Raw genomic sequence first — 14,655 nt, 5'->3', positions numbered from 1 at the left:
GCAGAGGCACAGACTGCCTTTGCTCAGAAATATCTTTCCAAGGACATGTATACAGCAAACAGCCCTGGAAGATAAAGATAGTGTTGCCCCCAGAGAAAAAGTCAGGTCTGTTTACTGCTTTGTAAAAATAAATATAGTGTCTCCCTCGAAGGCATGCTTACTGTCCAGTATAAAAGATTTGGGATCCCTAAATCGAAGGTTCCTCTTCTGCGATGCAACCACTGCATGTTCAGGTGTCAACTAGCCCTCTTTTCGTCACCTTGTGGGAAGCTGGTCTCAGTGAACTCATGCAAGCATAATCCTTAGGCTGCTTGCTGTGATGTAATAAACAATCTTTCATCTTTGACCCAGGGGTCTCATGTCTTCTGCAAGTATCCATGTGACAATGACAGACTGATGTGTTAGCTTGGTAGCTCAGTAAAATCTCAGACCTTTCACAGATTCTTGGCAAGGAGAAGTGATATAGATGCTTTAGTCTCAAAGCCTGAGAATTTTAGTTTGTATCAAAATTTGGCCATAGATATAAAATCAAATTTGTATATTATGCCTCTCACTTTAGCATTTTAGCACTTGTACACCTCTTCACTGATGCTCCACCAACACATAGCTCACTGGTCATGCATCTGATGAACATTGAGTGTCTACTGTGAAAGTGAGATCAGCAACCATCTCTGCACTGCCTTTCTTGTTTCCAGCCTCTCCCTCTCTCTAACCCATTCTTCAGAGAATGATCTTCTGAAAAGGCACTTCTGGTCTTGTATTCTCATACTCAGAACTCTTTGATGATTTATCATTATGTCGGAAACAACTTCTATCAACTTTACTTCAAAACTCATCATGAAATTATCCTAACTTACCTCTCCAGCCTTTACAGTATGATTTAAAAAGAATGAGCTGCTGCTTCTTACCTACCTACTGCTGTCATCATAGAGGAGTGTGGTTTTCAGTAGGGATGTTGGATTTTTTTCCTCATATGTGTTGAGAACTAAGATAATTTATTTATAAGGTAGAATAAAAGTTTTCTTTGCAAATATGATCAAGCACTTTGTACAAGTATTATTTGGGCTGACATTGAAATTATTAGATGACTGGGAAAATACTTGGAATATGAAAGGTGAGACTCTAATGGGCATGACTTGGAAGGAGAAAAAAATTAATATGAACATCAAGTTGAGGAGAGAGGTAGAGAAGAGACATGAGCTGGGCCACATTCCAAGAAGCCAGCTTATGAAGGATGGTGATCAATGAGAAATTATCACTGGAACACGACTGAAGACCTCTTACTAACAAAAATAACAACAACGATAAATAGGTAATATTGGGTTTTTTACATGCTAAGCCCTAAGTACTTTTTATTTTTCTATCCATTTATGTGAAAGTGGGATGATTACTACCTACATTTTCTAAATGAGGAAAACTGTGTTATCACAAGTTTAAGAAATTCCTCAAGATCATACAGCTGGATATAGTAGAGCTGGGATTTGATCCCATGCAGACTGGTTTGTTTGTATTGTTGTGATACAAATTCCCTTGACTTCAAGTCTTCAGTGATATGGACATTACAGAAATATAGTACAGGTACCGCAGGGAACAATGATATGTGTGGAATGACCCTAAATTTACCTTTTCCCAACTGGCTGACTGGAGAAGTCGGCAGCACTGAATCATGAGAAACATGAGTCTACATGTTCCAAGAAGTGACCTGTGCTTAAGTTATCTGTGGACAACAGCTGAGTTATGAGCAATAGCTTCAAGGTAAACTAACTCAGGAACAAAGGAAACCCAAGTCTTTATTATTTTCCCAAATAGACTATTACTACCTGCCTGCAAAGGATCACAGGTTGATACTGTAGCATCTGAGTTGGTATTTAATTTCAACAGTAGCTCTAGGTGCATAGTCCTATTTCCCATCACTCTGGAGGATTTCAGAAACACTAGGCATAAATAATCCTATGACAGTTATATCAGTTTCATCTGCAGAAAAATACTGCATGACCTCTATCAACACTGAGTGTGCAGTTTAGATATAGATTCTGGGCAACGTTCCAAGGTCAAGTGAGACCTAGAAGTACGTTTGGTTTTCTGCTAAGTTTTGCAGCTTTGTCTAGGTTCCTCTTCAGATGTTTACTTCACTTCCAAGACTCAGACTGGATAAATTTTCCCTGGATAAATCTTCACCTTCTTTCCAGGACTTGTACACAGCCCACACAGAATATTGGAGCGGGGCCTCTCAGATATGAACAGCTGAGTTGCCATTTCTCCACGGCCCTATTGTTGACTCTCCCATTAGCTTCTACTGGAGCCTCTTTTCTTCCCTTCTAACAATTTTCTAGACTAGATTCTCATGGTAGCCTTTCCTTCCTGGCTTATTTTCTAACCCAGATTTCTAAGCTAGAAACCCTCTCCTAAATCACATGGCAGAAGGAAAACTTAACTCGTTCTGCTGGTGACTGTCATCTTATTTCTCTCACTTCAAATTGTTCTCTAGTTTTCTGATTTTTTTGTCATCCTGTGTCATTTTCACAGCTTTTTCCCCCAACCAATCAGCAAATTATCTTCCAAGTGACACTTCCCCCAATACCCAAATTTATTTTTCCTGCTTACAGACTATCGTAGCAATGCTTAATACCAGTACTGTCTGTCATTTAGTTTGCCCCTATTCCCAGAACAGGAAAAGAGTTTTATTTCTGGATTGAAAATCGCTAGCTGTAATCACTATCTTCTCTACCTGCATGATTACCACAAAGCTGCTACTTTCCCAATTCTGAGAACCCATACCTGGAGACTTCTCAAATCCTCTGATCCCAATTCCTTCTGGACATTTCCTGCCAAAACGGTAACATTTTCCACCAAAAAGGCTAGAGTAGAAAAACTTCCAATACCCTGTCCCTACCCATTTGAAGGACTCAGTTGCAATATATGTAGATATTAAGAAAATTAAACAAAAAATATTCAAGTGAATTTTCTTATCTGTAAAGCAACTCCCTCACGGATACTGCCTGCAGCCTTAAAACGCTAACATGTACCACTGGGCGTCAGATCATAATTACATATAATTAGCAAACTGCAACTCTTTCAAAAGACTGCAACTGATTAAACAAGAACTAAGAACTGAAGAATCCAGAGTTAACAAATCATCCTTAGAATGGTTATTTCAGAATAAGACTGAGTTATAACAAAGATTTTACTTATTATGTAATGTGGAATTTATGGGGGAAAAAACTAAACAAAAACAACAGGCAGTGATGAGGCAATCCTTAGAAATGAGGCTATTTGGGGAAGAAAAACAGAACTTTAAGTAAGTGACCCTATTCAGTAATTTTAAAGAGAGACAGCAATGGAGCACAGTGTTTCTTATTTGGAGCAATTAAATTCCATGTTGGATATTACAAATAAATAGAAATTCAAGGCTGGTCAGAGGTCACCATCTCCTCCCATCTGCTTGCTTCCTATTAAACTCACTCTTCACAAGTGGGTTAGTTTTGTATTTTTTGTTGTCATTTATTTGCAAAAGTAGTGGCAAAGCAAATAAATTAGCAGGAGAAGAGCTCCATGCAAGTCCACTGAGCAGGGAGGAGCGACAGTAAGTGTCCATTTGAAACTGAATTGACCACTTCATCCAAAATTAACCGGTAGAGACCTCTGCAAATTAGTCAATCTCTCCCTCCCTCCCTCCCTTCCTACTGACCACAATGTATCATTTTGTTTCATTATGCTTAGTTTACAGAACAAGTATGTTCCCATTGATTCCCTCTGGCCAGTGGGAACATAAACACCACAAATGCAGGTACTTAATTATATGTCTTGTTCATTGTTTTGTCGCTAGCCCAGCACACAGTAGGCTCACAAGAAATAGTCATTAAATAAATACATGCATAAGGAAATGCACTGATGTTAAAGGGCACTGGATAAGTCTTCGATGGTAGGCCATCAGGTGTTTTTTTTTTAATGGAACATAAATTTGATTAAGAATACAAATCCTTAAATTAGAAAGTTGAGGTTCTCAACTTGTATAGCTTTGATTTTGCCTCTAATTCCCTAGTACTTTTCTATATAAATAGATAATGTGCTTACTTTTGTGTATTATTTGATTGAAACGTAATTTAAAATTTTGAACCAGGAGAAACAGATCATATGGGAATTTAGGTTTTCTACTTTAAATAAGAATGGCAGAATGAAGGCTTAGATCTCTATCATGTGGTATGCCAGCACCAACTGATTCAGATCCAGCTATGGCTCACAAGAGCAAGATGCAGGCCAAGAGAAAAACCCATAGGAAGCCACAAGAAGTAAAAGTAAAAGCCTATGAAAACCTGATACAATTTATCTTGGCTGCACCCTCTGGGCTAAAATAAACATTTTTCTCCCTTTGCTCTTTGCCCATATGAATAGCAAGACATATTCTGAAATACCCAGCTAAATTCCGATATGCCACTCAGACACATGGAAGGCAGCTATAATAAGAGAATATCTGATGTGTTTCATCAAATTACAAAAATTATCAGGCTAATAAATTAGAACTTTTAAATCTCTGTAGCAGTTTGAACTACAATATTGGCACAAGCTGATTTTACAAGTTGTTCCCTACAGAATAGAGTTAATATAATGAAAGCGAGCGAAGAAATAGCGAGAAAACGCCCACACTTATTTTATTTTTATTGAAGGTAAAAACCACCTGCACACGTTTCTGTTCAGTGCAGAAACAAAGCAAAATGTTCAGTTTCATTTTTCTCTCACAGAGAAATGTACTCCACAGAACTGGAACGACTTCTTTTGTTTCTTGTTCTATCAGAATTTGATTTGCATATTTTGGGACATGATAAGGTCCTCTCTGATTTAAAGAGTTTATAAAAAGGTAATTTGATCTCAAATTGTAGTTTTCTTCCTTTATTTCTAATACTGAAACCTGCATACCCTTCTGAGAAGTGAGTCATGAGAGGAAGACATTAGCTTACCTTGTATGAGATAATAAAAAAGTTCCACAGGGGACGAGTTACATATTATGACATTGTGAATATAAGGCTCATTTGGATTTAATTCATTACTACATCATGTTGCACAGGAAAGCAATTTTTAAGCAATAGAAGTGCACTTCATCTGTAAAGGGCCCAGTTATAACACACACTCAGTTATTGAAGACAGAAACTGATTTCCCAAATCAGGCATATAAAATTTAGTACATTTGCTCTAGTTATAATGAAAGGGAAGGGAACTTCAATGCCATTTTTTTTTCCAGATAAGAATGACTCTTGTAAAATTTGGAAAAAGCATTTTTGCTTGGGAAGTTGATTACATTTTGATGCCACCAAACTAAGTTGAGAAAATTAAGCATTTTTAAAATATTTGAAATAGTTGGTAGACACTTTGAATGTAATTTCAAATTCTATCCTATAAATGTATTTTACATTAAAAATAAGATCTGAAATTAATGAACTAAGGGTAATGATGAGCACTGGCTTAAAAACATCAGTATCAATTTTCCATATTATTCAGTTTAACACTAAAGATTGACTATGTTATTCTAGAGTTAAAAAAAAAAAACAGCCAAATTGTATTGGTTTATTTAAGTTTCCTAAATCTGCATGTATTATTAGTTAGGGTTCTCCAGAGAAAGAGAACAGGATTTATATATAGAGAGAGGGAGATATCTATTTTAAGGAGTCAGCTTATGCAACTGTGGAAGCTTGGCAAGTCCAAAATCTGTAAGATAGACCAGTAGGCTGGAGACTCAGGGAAGAGTTGCAGTTAAAGTCCAAAGGCATTCAGTGTGCTGGTAGAATTTCTTCTTCTTCCTGAGAGGTCAGTCTTTTTCTAGTAAGGCCTTCAACTGATTGGATGAAACCCATCCACATTATTAAAGATAATCTGCTTTACACAAAGTCTACTGATTTAAATGTTAATCTCATTTAAAAAAAAATACCTTCACAGAAATATCTACAATAATGTTTGACCAAACATCTGTGCACTGTGGCCTAGCCAAGTTGATATATAAAAATAACCATCACAGTGTATTTATATAAGCATCTAACATTTGGGAAATAATATCACCTATCTATTTTGTTATAGTTTCCCAAGATGGGGGCAGTGGAGAGGAAGTTTTCATCATCCATTTTTAAATATCTGAATTACCAGCCAAATCTACTTTTTTTTCCATCAGCTAGAAACATCCATTTAAATTTTTTTAGGTAACTATAATAAAATACTTTATGCAATGTTTACAAAATCAAATTATCTCTTTTCATATACATTTTAATTTTTCTCTTGTAAACTAGCCTGATGAGATTATGGGATTAATGCTTTTAGCTGCAATTGTCAAATACTTTGCTTAAGTTCTAAAGCATGGATTGAGATTTTCAAATTGCAAATCTCAAAGGGCCATGTCTGCTATTTGAATCTTGATTTCACTGACATTAAAAAGGAACATGGGGCTTCCCTGGTGGCGCACTGGTTGAGAGTCCGCCTGCCGATGGAGGCGACACGGTTCGTGCCCGGGTCTGGGAAGATCCCACATGCCGCGGAGCGGCTGGGCCTGTGAGCCATGGACGCTGAGCCTGCGCGTCCGGAGCCTGTGCTCCGCAACGGGAGAGGCCACAACAGTGAGAGGCCCGCGTACCACACACAAAAAAAAAGGAACATGAAAGAGAGAAGTATGTAATCAGTTCCCAACCTTTCCATGTTTAACTATACTTCAGTCTACTGAATGTGATCATTACCAACTTTTCTATCGCCAAGAGTGTCAGGAAGTCAAGTGAATCCACAGGAAACTGACATACTTGATCCTCAAAGGAAATAGTTTATTTATTCCCTTGTACTACATCTGACTGATCTTGTTCCTTTTTTGGAATGAATAAGATCAAGAAGTGAATGGAAGAAAACGACTATTACAGTCAATGCAGGAAAGATACAAGAAAAATGTGATGAGCCTTAAGGTTGAGCAGTTTCAGGATAGCCAGACAGTAAGGGCAGATGACCTTGATATAGCTAACAAAAATATTTCACTGACCATCACTGCAAAAGAGTCCTTTCATTATGTAAAATATATTCCTCCCATTAAGACAAAACCAAATTTGAAAAACGAAGAGTTCCTGCATTTCGATCCTTAACAATCTAACTTACTCCTGGTGTTTCACAAGAGAGAGAGATTTAATGAAAAAGATAAAGAAAATTTGCTTACTAGGAAAGTAAGTAACCTAATCGTAGTATATAACCTCGAGGATAAAATAATGTGTGTGTGTAGGGAGCAGGGAGAGGGCAAGAGATGAGGGATAGGGTGGGGGGAAAGGGAGAAGGTGCGGGGAGAACCCTTTGATTCTACTTGACCATGGAGAAGGAATAAAGCAAGGCTTCGGGCTGAACTGGCCCTCGTCTGAGACAACCCTTTCCTGACACTGGCAGGGCATGAAAAGATCTGTGAGGGAATCTACTTTGCACCTCCATCAAACCTGTGATCACAGAAGTACCTTTCTGTGCAATTTTTACTTTCATTTCTTCTTTATAGAAAGGAAATGCTCTCTAGATTAAACAGAATATCATTAAAACCTGTCGAGTGACTGGCAGAGTGCCTGGTATACAGCAGACACACAACACATGTTTTCATTAGAGAAAAGAAAATCCTCTACCTTCAAAATCAACTTTTTAGCACATGCTATGAGAATGTATATAAAATATGTTAAAAAGGCAAAGGTCTGATACATATATATATATAATTTTGAATTTCAGTAATGTACATGAATAGCCAGAAGTATATTTTCTTTTAAAAAAATGATAGTAGGTTTATATTTTGGGTGCACTGTCTCCCGCAATAAAGATTTACTGAGTGTCCACATACTATGACTCAAGGACTGGGCCAGACGCATAGTTCTTTCTCCACTGCAAGGTAGAAGGTAGTTTATGTCAACAAAGAGAGAGAAAATGAAGTACTGAGAGTTTCAAGGAAAGAGAGAACTCAATTGGTGGGAGATCAAAAAAGGGAATCATGGGAATTCCCTGGGGTCCAGTGGTTAGGACTCAGGCTTTCACTGAGGACCTGAGCCACCCTCAAAGAATGCCTAGGATTGAGAAGGTGGCCATTGCACTCAAAGACCCTCTGTCAATAATCCTCATTCATCTTATTGGTGGGTGCTGCTCTTGTTCCAGACAAATGCCTAAGAATTGTGAAAGGCATAAGCTTTTATCTGAGTTGAGCCATTTAAGAGAATTCAGGTCACTCTACATGACACTGAGAAACTGAGTGAAGCAGTTGCTTTACTTCAAGTCCAGAGCAATAAAATACTATGGATAATTAAATAAATCTAATCCTTTGTATTCCTTTTGTGATTAAATTTAAGACAATGTGCATTTGTTATCTGGAAAAATCAATGATAGAATAGCTAATTACTTCCTTTAGGAACCATCACTCTATTACTGTTAAATTCATTCTGCTGTCATTTGCATAAATTGAATTATGTGCACTTTTTAAATACATTTACATGTTTTTCTCCAATTCAAATGCCAGGTGCTTTATTGCCTTCATATCTCCCAACATTCCTGCTCTCACCCCTCTAAATACTGAAATTGGAAAGGAACAAAAAACACAAACAGTAGAAAAGACAGAAGCCAAAATATAATTCAAGACAGAGGAGGGGCAGAAAGATGGCTGGAAAGTACAGCTGGAAACCAGAGAACAGTTGCTGATGGTATCACCATCATCAAGCCTTGCATTTTTAAAGTGTAACAGTAAAAAATATAGCCCTGTGGGATCAGAGGAGAGAAAAATCACTGAAGATAATTTATAACATTTCCTAAACTTTCGAAGAATTAATCAACAGCTAAGAAAATGTGGTGTTTTACTTAATGTTTGTAAAGATCATTTCACAGTATAACTTAACTCATGGTTAATTACTTGTACCGAGCCAGAGAAAGATGAAAAATATTGCCCCTGTCCAAATAATGCAGAAATTTTTAAAAATCTAGGGATTTTATTTTATTGTTCATTTGCTAACAAATAAAATGCATCAACTAAATAAAATCCAGAAAGATTACATAAAGTAATAGACTATTTTTCTACTACAATATTCAGTAAACATGTTTTTAAATTATAAAAGGTTCATACATGCAAAAAGAACTATGAATGGTCAATTAAGATATAAAAGTTTGTCAACACTATTTTTGGCCTATCAAAACAAAAAAATAATGAGGACCTAGAAGGCTGGCAGCCCTACAAGGCAATTTGGTAACTAACACAAAGCAAACAACTAAACAAATTTCAACTCCCCGAATCTGTGATCTGCTTCCAGGAATTTATCAGAAGGGAATAATTAAATAAGCACACAAAGACTTACGTATGAAAATGTTTGTAGAGACAAACTAAATGTACATTTATAAAGGATGGGCTCAATAAATTCATGTCCTCTACATAAGGGAATGCCAGCAGCATTTTAATGTACTGAGTCAATTCTGTATTTACTAGTTTGAAAAATGGTTCTCAATATATTGCAAGTGGAAAAAAATTCAAAAGCAGATATCAAAAAATATATACATGGTACAATACAATTTTGCTTCTTGTTAGGTAAAGATAGAAAGAAAGAATAAAATTATGGGGGAAAAGGTGGTAGGGTTATGGGTGGTTTTTACTTTATTTTTTTCCAACTTTCTGTATACATTTTACTTATAAGAAGAAAAAAAATAATGCCCCTTCCATAAAAAAAGATACCATATTAACCATAATTAGAGTAGCACATTTTCTCCTTTTCTTCTCACCATTTCACAGCATCTACAGCTGTCAAAAAGCAACATTCCTACATTCAAAAATATACTTAACCACATTGGCTTATTCACTTCAATTATTATTATAATTTATATTACGTAACTAAATTTTGAAGCTTTCAACATGCTTTACTCTGTTCAGCAACGTGCTTACGATCTTTAGTATGTATATACACATGCACACACATATAGATCATTCATTCAACAATATATATGATAAAGGCTCTGTGACTTATACAGGAGAAATAAAACATGTACCAGTCACATTTAAGCTTCTTCTAAGTTAAAGAGCTCTCGGCCAAATCTGATTAGACTAGGGATAAGCACTTGACAGAGTCACAAACATCGCTGACCCCCAAAGGGAAAACAATCATACTTCATTCTAGCCCCATAGGCTAGAAGAGGAATGGAGGAATAATGTATTGGAGAACATAGCAGTGGGTACTGGGAGAAGAATAAGGCAAACAAAAAGTAGTACGGATGGAAAGGGAGATAAATCACTTTGGTGGTTCAACCCTTTAGTAAAAATTAGAGGACTGTGGCTACTAGGGTCCCTGGAGTTGACTGGATCCAAATTCCTTATCAACAAGGCTCAGTCAAATGAATTCCTATTCACAGATTATTGTGTGAGCCCAGCCTCCTGTTTTGATACTTACAATAAACTTGCATTATCTAGTTACTGTTCCAAGTCACCAAAAGCATACATGAATGCAACTTTTAACGGCCTATTTTAAATCTCACGCATCTGAATATATCCAATATACATCTGAATATACACCATCTGTTTACATGAAGATACATGAAAGAAATCAACCACCACTGTAAGAGTGAATGCCTTTTTCAAATAGCAACAAGTATTTGCAGAAGTGACCAGGAGAATCTTATTAGAAGACTGATTAATACACACACACGGTATTCATATTCCTGTGCTAATGTTGAAAATGATTTCCTTTTATTTGATCAACATGATATCAAGTAATTGGCTTATGTGGGCTTTATTATGGGATAATTAGGTCCATAAACTGGAATATGCTGTCAATATGTCTATCAATGATTCTCTGGATCAACACATTATTCAAATGTATTTTTTTCTAAAACATTACACATAAAAATAGCGCATGTGTAATCTCTACACTGAGCAAGCATGATTCAGGGAATGCAATCATAAAGCACTTTTTTTCTCCCATTTATATTAATTGGGGTTAGTTTGTTTGTTTGTTTTCCTGTTTCTGGATTAAAAACCCAGTAATTCTGGTCACTGTTAAGTGACCTGAGTTCCTCCAGTGAGTAATTAAAAGGTTCAGTGTCATTTAATTGTCAAAACTTTGAACTTTTCCCCACTTTTTGACCATCTCTAGATTGGGAAACTTACAGCCAAGGAAAGGAGAATAGTCAGTTTCTTCTGTGTTTTTACACCTCCTTTCTCAGAGCTTCTGACACCTCCAGGGTTGCAACAGAGCAAGTGAGAATAGCTAAAGCAGGAGCAAAAGGTTCTCACTGGACAAGAACTCTCAAGAACTGGCATGGTACTCTGACTGTAGCAGGAGTAGTCAGCTGAACTTTCCACTTGTCCAGCTTCATCAGTTCTTTGGGGACCCACCCACCCATCCCACGACTGGGGATTTCTCACCTTCCTTTAACATGAGTAATGCACTCTCCTCTACCTCCTTCTTCCTTCTTCCAGGCATCTGACCAGACCTCTAGCTCTGTCTCTGGTAAGTTCTTTTCAGCCATGCAGGAAGCTTGCTTGCTCCTCCCCCGCAATCTCTCTCTTTCTGTTAGTCCTTTCAGGCTGCTATAACAAAGTACCATGGACTGGTTGGCTTATCAACATTATGTCATAGTTCTCGAGTCTGGGAATTCTAAGATCATGGCACTGGCAGATTTGGTGTGGTGGCTGATAAGGGCCCTCTCCCTGGTTCACAAAGGATACCTTCTCCCTGTGTCCTCACATGACGGAAGGACTAGAAGTCCTGTGGGGTCTCTTGTATAAAATCTCAGCCCATTCACGAGGGCTCCAGCTTCATGACCTGAGCATCTCCCTCCCAGCAGCCCCACCTCCGAATACCATTACATTGGGCATTAGGATTTCAACAACATATGAATTCTGGGGCGGGGGGGACACAAACATTTAGACCATAGTGATTTCTCTCCCTCTTCCCCTCTCCCTCTCTCCCTGCTTGGATAGAGTCCCTAGAAGGAAACTTTGCCATAGGCTACCCCAAACCACCACCTCTTCTTCGGCAATCTTATCCACAACTAGCCAGTCCGTGACTTGTCATTTCGATTTCTTAGGTAGAAAGGCAGACACCCAGTTCTTCCAAGGAGTTCTATTAAACCCCTTTTTCATTGGACTTGAGGCTTCCTCCTTGAGAAAAGACTGGGGCTTACAACACCATTAGCAGTTTTCTCCCCAAATCCTCTTTTTCCACTCTCCTAGTTCTCAGCTTCTCTAACCTCTCCTAGGCTACAACAGGGTCATCATCTCAAGGTTTTATACCATCTTTTTCTTTTTTCCTCCGAAGTTCTACATACTGGTCCTAGTAGTAGCAATTGTATTTAAGCCTCAGCTGAAAATGAGACATCAATAGTGATACTTTAGCATTTTTACAGTATCTGGTTTTGATTTAAGTTGTCACATCTAAAATCAGAACTTAGCATAGCCTCTGAGTAACTATAGCTATATAATTTAGTATTTTATAATTGTGTTATAAATCAAAATTTTATTTATAATACTTTGAATATAATCATAATATGAAAAACCTAAATGGTAAGTAAAATTATTTTCAGAATACATAATAAAATTGATGAATTAAACACAGATCTGTTCCTCACCTATTCATGCATTCATTTCCTCCCTTAGAAAAATAATGATTCAATGTCTGCTGGACAATAGTCTAATGATGGGCAAAGCAAGTAGGTCCATTCCTTCATGGAGTCTGCAAACTTATCTATTATAAAAAGAGTGTCTTTTATATTGCATAACTGTTAGGATGTTTGGCAAGAACTGACATAGTCTTACAGCACGGGCAGGAATGGAGAACAAATAGAGAAGAAATACAGCAACTGATGAACAAGACAGTAGATCGGTGAGAGCCCAAAACTGATCATAAATTGATGAAAAGAAACAGGAGGAACCCATGATGTACAGAGTCAATGCCAGGATGACTCAGTAAACACAAGAAATCATAATAAGGCATGTGGTTAGCGCGACTACTGGGGGAACAGTTGTCTTTGGATGAAGGGTTGTAATTCGAAGAAAGTTACGTAAACATATTTGTACCAAATTATTATTTTTTGATGAAAAAGACCTATTATCTCAGCAAGGAAAAAACTGTGGCTATCTGACAGGACATAATTGTGAATTTGTGCCCAACCACTGAATATTGCTTAGAAGTAAAATTGCCAGTGGTTATATTTTTTAAATATATAGTTTGTTGATTTTTGAGTTTAAGAGAATATAAGCCTTATGGTAATACAACTCCTATTCTGAGGGAAATGATGAATATGTTTACTTAATTATACATTTTCAACATTTTAGAACCAGCTGCTTATTTACAAAAAGGACATGTCAGTTTTTTAAATTGTCTACAATGCTGGGAAAAAAAATAAGGCAAAGAAAGCCAAAGGAAGATAAGGAGAGAAAATATGCAGACTAGTTAGTATACAAAAGGCATGCCTGTAAGTTCTTTATGATTTCAATACAAATTTGACTCTGAACTTACTAAAAGCCAAAGTAAAGAGGGAAGCAGGCTAGGTTATGAGATTCATTGTGTCCATCATTAAAAACTAAACAGTTGCTCAGGAAAAATGAGTTAAATCCATGGATCCTTTTCCAGAAGACACTTTCGTAATGAAATGAATGTCCACCATGAAGTTAGAGTAGACAGAGTTTTATGGAATTCTTCTATTTTCTTTCTTCCTTTCTCTCTCTCTCTCTCTCTCTTTCTCTCTCTTTAAATAACATCCCTGTGCTGGTTAGATCTAAGTTTTGGACAGACCCCTTGCCTTTCCCCTGCTACAGGGATCTGAACGCTTTGGGATGAGTTTTCCCAGGCTCTGAGTCAGCAGCCTGCATGCTGGGTTCAGACAACCAACGGAACAGCTGGTAGGAGGGCAGGAGGAAGGGAGAAGCCATGGTACTTCTTACTCTGTCTTCAGTAGTACCCCTGGCTGAGGTTACATCTCCACTGCCAGCCCAACCCCTGCATTTGTGTACGCAGAAAGTTCCAGCTTCCATCAAGTTACCCCAACTCCCTTTCTCCAGCGTAGGTTTAGTAATGGCTCCATTTTTTTGTTCATCTCTTGGCTACCTCAGTGTCCCCTGACTGGCCTCTCAGTTTTTCATCATTGATGGAATTATTTCCCTACTTTAAATGCCCTCTGCTTTAAATATTTAGGGAGTTTTCTTTTATGGTTGGATCCTGACGGATACAATCACTCATTATAAGACAATGCTATATCTTTCACTCAATTCACTGTAAGTAATTTTACATTGAGAAATACCATGGAAATTGTTAGTATCTGCATATGACACATCCAGAGACGCTTATGCAACAGTAAATGGCAGACATAGAAGGGTGTAGAAAACAAATTCCCACAAGTCATTCAGATGTGATATTCAGAAAGAGAATTATAATTTGCCAGCGTCAACACATGTGATATTTCAGCACACAGATTAAATGGTGCACCTGCAGTGAGCATGCTCCCTAGAAGATCCCTAGACATGCACATGTGCCAACATCTTGATGGTAATAAGTCAGTGTAACCCAGAAGGAATATCCTTATGACCTAGTATCCTTCTCTCTCATCTACCTACAATCAACAAACATGATTCACCTAGGATTATTCTTTATTGCCAGGTATGGAAGACATATGTGGAGGCTAATATCTAACCTTCCTCTTCCAGTT

The 14,655-nt window shown here is 37.4% G+C and overlaps 1 protein-coding gene across 9 annotated transcripts in view; it reads right to left on the bottom strand.

Moving 5' to 3' along the window:
- Window positions 1-14,655, bottom strand: part of NAALADL2 (N-acetylated alpha-linked acidic dipeptidase like 2) — a 1,497,545-nt gene that overhangs the window by 793,719 nt on the left and 689,171 nt on the right. The window lies entirely within an intron of this gene.

The sequence above is a fragment of the Stenella coeruleoalba genome (genome assembly GCF_951394435.1).
Source record: "Stenella coeruleoalba genome assembly, chromosome: 5".
Taxonomy (NCBI): domain Eukaryota; kingdom Metazoa; phylum Chordata; class Mammalia; order Artiodactyla; family Delphinidae; genus Stenella; species Stenella coeruleoalba.
This window is presented reverse-complemented; position numbering and strand designations above follow the sequence as displayed.